Genomic DNA, 4,505 nt, shown 5'->3' with positions numbered 1-4,505 from the left:
TCTTGCTGCTCCAGACTTTTTCTATTTCTTTGCTGTGATGGCGCTTGTCACAGAGCATTATCCTCTGTCACCCTCAAGAGACAGTGAGCCCTGAGTGTGGGGGACTGGTGGCCAGCGCATGTCCAGACTCCCCCAGTTCTTCTTCCAGTGCCTGACAGTTGGCCATGCTCAGCTCCAAGACACTGTCTGCAAAAAGGCAATTCAGGACTGTTTTCTAACCAGGAGGAGGAGCTGAAGCAAGGCAGCCCTGGCTCTGAATCCCAGTCCTGTCCGTGACTTTCTGGTGACCTTCCTGAGCCTCGGATTCTTCATTTGTAAAGCAGGCAGCATCCCCTGGGCATGTCCAGGGACCTGACAGCTTTGTGTCCCCTGGCCGCCCTTCACTCCTTGCCCTCCCTTGTCCTCTCTCCCCTGGAGCTGGGCCAGGCCCCAGCCTGAGGGAGGAGAGCTGGGCATTCCTGGAGAGGCAGCATCTGAGGGTTTCAGACCTTGCAAAGTGCAGGCTAACAGATAACTCCTGGTGCTGGCCCTAGCTCTGCCAGTCCTCCAAGATTGGTCTTTTAAAAATTTTTATTTATTTTTAAAATTGTTTTTTAGGCTGGGTGCAGTGGCTCATGCCTATAATCCCAGCACTTCGGGAGGTCGAGGCGGATACATCACTTGAGGTCAGAGGTTCGAGACCAGCCTGGCCAACATGGAGAAACCCCATCTCTACTAAAAATACAAAATTAGCCAGGGGTGGTGGTGCACGCCTATAATCCCAGCTACTCGGGAGGCTGAGGCAGGAGAATGGCTTGAGCCTGGGAGGTGGAGGTTGCAGTGAGCCAAGATCACGCCACTGCTCTCCAGCCTGGGTGACAAGAGCAAAACTCCATCTCAAAAAATATATATATATATATATATTTTTGTAAAATAGAGGCAAGGTCTATGTTGCCCAAGCTGGTCTCAAACTCCTGGGCTCAAGCAATCTTCCTGCCTCGGCCTTCAAAAGTGTTGGGATTACAGCTGTGAGTTGCCACATCCAGCCCAAGATTGTTCTACAGCTGTGTCACAGAGGGGTATTGTGGCTGTGGGGCAGAGCCAGTGGGGCTGTGCACCCACCCAGCCTCCCCAGCCCTCCCAACTCTCGCACCTGGGGTCAAAGTGGACTCCTGGACCTGGGCTGCCTCCCTGAGTCAGCAGAGCTGGGGAGAAGCCTTCGTTCACTCCTCCTGCTTCCTCTTCCCTGGGTCCCCCCACCCCCAGGGGTGACTGGGGCAGCCCCAGGCAGGAGGTTGGGGTGGAAGTTGAGAGCTGCCATGACTTGCTCAGGTGTCTGCCCCGGGGCAGACCTCAGACCTTCAGGAGCCCATGAGGACTCACGCCCCGGAAGTCCAGGCAGTCCAACTGGCCCGCTCATGCACCACTGGGATTACAGGTGTGAGATTACCTGCCCGGACCTCCCTAAGTGCTGGGATTCCAGGCCACTGGAAACCTGGACCAGCCCCACAGCTAAGTCCAGGTGGAGCTGCCACCTGGCAGATGGTAACAGGGTCCTTTCCTCAGAAACTCCTGGGCTGCAGTCCCTCAGTTGCAGTGATTTATGGCAAGGGGTTGGGGGTGGAAGAAGTCTGGAGGAGTCATTGTGAAACTACAACAGCAACATGAAGAGAGCTCTGGGGATGGGTGGCACAACGGTGCAAATGTGCTTCACACCGCTGAACTGTACACTTTAAGATGGTTAAGAGGCCGGGTGTGGTGGCTCATGCCTGAAATCTCCCAGCACTTTTGGAGGCTGAGGTGCGTGGATCACATGAGGCCAGGAGTTCGAGACCAGCCTGGCCAACATGACAAAACCTCGTCTCTACTAAACATACAACAATTATCCAGGCGTGGTGGTACACACCTGTATCCCAGCTACTCAGGAGGCTGAGGCACGAGAATCCCTTGAATCCGGGAGGCAGAGTTTGCAGGGAGCTGAGAGAGGACTAATGTACTTCAGCCTGGGCGACAGTGCAAGACTCTGTCTCAAAAAATAGTTAGGTTTTGTGTGCATTTTACCATGATTTGAAATGTTTTAGGCCAGGTGTGGTGGTGCACACCTGCAGTCCCAGTTACCCAGGAACCTGAGCTAGGAGGATTGCTTGAGGCCAGGAGTTAGAAGCTTGTGACTGGGCCACTGCACTCCAGCCTGGGCAGCAGAGCAAGACTCCACCTCTTAAAAAAAAAGAGAGACAGAAAAAAGAAAAAAATCTGTATAATACAGTGACTTGGATTGTCATAATCCAGAGTTGTCCAAAAGGTGCTGGTCATGGGCCACTATTTTTTTTTTAACCAAGACTTTACCTAGATTATTTTTAAAGCTTAATTACAACAGTTTTCAAATATACACAAAGGTAAAGGGAGGGAATTTTTTAAACCTCCCATGTACCCACTGCCTGCCTTTAAAAGTTACCCAGTGGAGGCTGATTTTATTTACTTCCACACAAACCCTCCCACACTCCAGGGTTTTTTTTTTTTTTTGAGACGGAGTCTCGCTCTGTTGCCCAGGCTGGAGTCCACTGGTACAGTCTCGGCTCACTGCAACCTCCACCTCCCGGGCTCAAGCAACTCTCCTGTCTCGGCCTCCTGAGTAGCTGGAACTACAGGCACATGCCACCATGCCTGGCTAATTTTTGTATTTTTAGTAGAGATGGGGTTTCGCCATATTGGTCAGGCTGGTCTCAAACTCCTGACCTCAGGTGATCCACCTGCCTCAGCCTCCCAAAGTGCTGGGATTACAGGCATGAGCCACCATGACCAGCCTATTTATTTATTTTAGAGACAGGGTCTTCCTCTGTTGCCCAGGTTGAAGTGCAGTGGTGTAGTCATAGCTCACTGCAGGCTCAAACTCCTGGGCTCAAGAGATCCTCCTGCCACGGCCTCCCAAAGTGCTGGGATTACAGGCGTAGGCCCTGCGCCTGGCCTAAATTATAATAATTTTACAGTTTGCCTCAAATGAGGACTGACGTCTGGGCAAGGTCTGCTGGGGGCCTCCCCCAGCAGTCTTTCTGCTGTGCCCTCCACCAGCGCTGAAGGCCACCTGCCCACGAGCACCGCTCTCTCCTTTCCCCCCGGGGAAGGCCAGGAGAAGTGACTTTTGAGGTTACCTGAAGGACTTCTGTCTGTTTGGAAAAGGGTGTGAAGCTGAAGCTGATGGCCTCAGTGCCCAAAGGGGAACACTTCCCATAGCTGTATGGAAGCCACAGGCCTAACAGTGGGGTCCTGGTCTTGGCAGGGGGGTCTCAGCCACCTGGCCATCCATTCCTTCCTCACTTAGGCATCCACCTAGCGGGCTGCTTACACCCCCTTCCATCTGTCTGTGTTCAGCCAATCAGGCAAGCCAGGGTTATAGCCCTCCCTGCCCTGAGCCCTGGCTCCAAGAAGCACCATAGGCCTTGGAAGACCTCCCCAAATCATCCTGTCCCCCCAGTATCTTCTGCCAAGGCAGAAGTTTCCCCGGGCCCCTGTTCTGGCTGCTTCCTTGGCACAGTTTGTAGCTGTGCCTGACACAGCCCATCTACCTGGCTTCTGTCCCAAACCCGCAGCCAGGCCATGTGACAGCTGCTGCCTGTGCCCAAACATTCATCCAGCCCCACCCAGGAGAGCCAGGCAGGCACTCACACACTCTCACCCACACATCCTCACCCACACACCCTCACCTGCCTGGCCCTGCCACACCCCCACCCACTCTCCCTCTAAACCTACTGGGGCAGCAGCTTCCTCTACCTTCCGCCTGCTCCACCTCCTCCTAGAGCTGGGTCAAACAGAGTTTCCCACACCCTTGACAGGTTGGTCATGGCCCTGGCAGGTCTGAGGACAGCATGGGCACAGGACTGTGTGCAGCATGGAAAGGTCAGGGAGTACAGCCTCCTACTCTGTGCCAGCTGCCAGCCCCTGGAGCTTACTAGGCTGACGGGGACAAAGAATGCACCAGAGGGAACAGTGACCAGCCTGGGCAACAGAGCAAGACCGTGTCTCAAAAAGGAAAAAAAAAATGGGGAGGAAGAGGATTGGGCAGAGGGCACCAGCAGAGGAGCTCTGGATCTAAGTGCCTGACAGAGGAGTCCCCCGTTAGAGAAGGTCCTGATACTAAGGGAGGAAACCACCCCTCATGTTGTCTTATGCCCAATTTCTGCCTCCAAAGAAAGAAAAAGTAAAAACTAAAAGGCAGAAATGAAATCCACAAACAGACAGCCCGGCGCCACACCCTGGGCCTGGTAGTTGAAGATTGACCCCTGACCTAATCGGTGATGTTACCTGTAGATTACAGACATTGCATAGAAAAGCACTGTGAAAATCCCTATCCTGCTTTGTTCCCAACTAATTACTGGCGCATGCAGCCCCCAGTCACGTACCTCCTAACCCTCTCACACGCACCCCCTTAGAGTTGTGAGCCCTTAAAAGGGATAGGAATTGCTCACTCGGGGAGCTCGGCTCTTGAGACTGGAGTCTTGCCGATGCCCCTGGCCGAATAAACCCCTTCC

This window comes from Pongo pygmaeus, chromosome 4 (genome assembly GCF_028885625.2).
Source record: "Pongo pygmaeus isolate AG05252 chromosome 4, NHGRI_mPonPyg2-v2.0_pri, whole genome shotgun sequence".
Taxonomy (NCBI): Eukaryota; Metazoa; Chordata; class Mammalia; order Primates; family Hominidae; genus Pongo; species Pongo pygmaeus.
The sequence above is the reverse complement of the archived record's forward strand: the minus strand, read 5'-3'. Positions refer to the sequence as shown.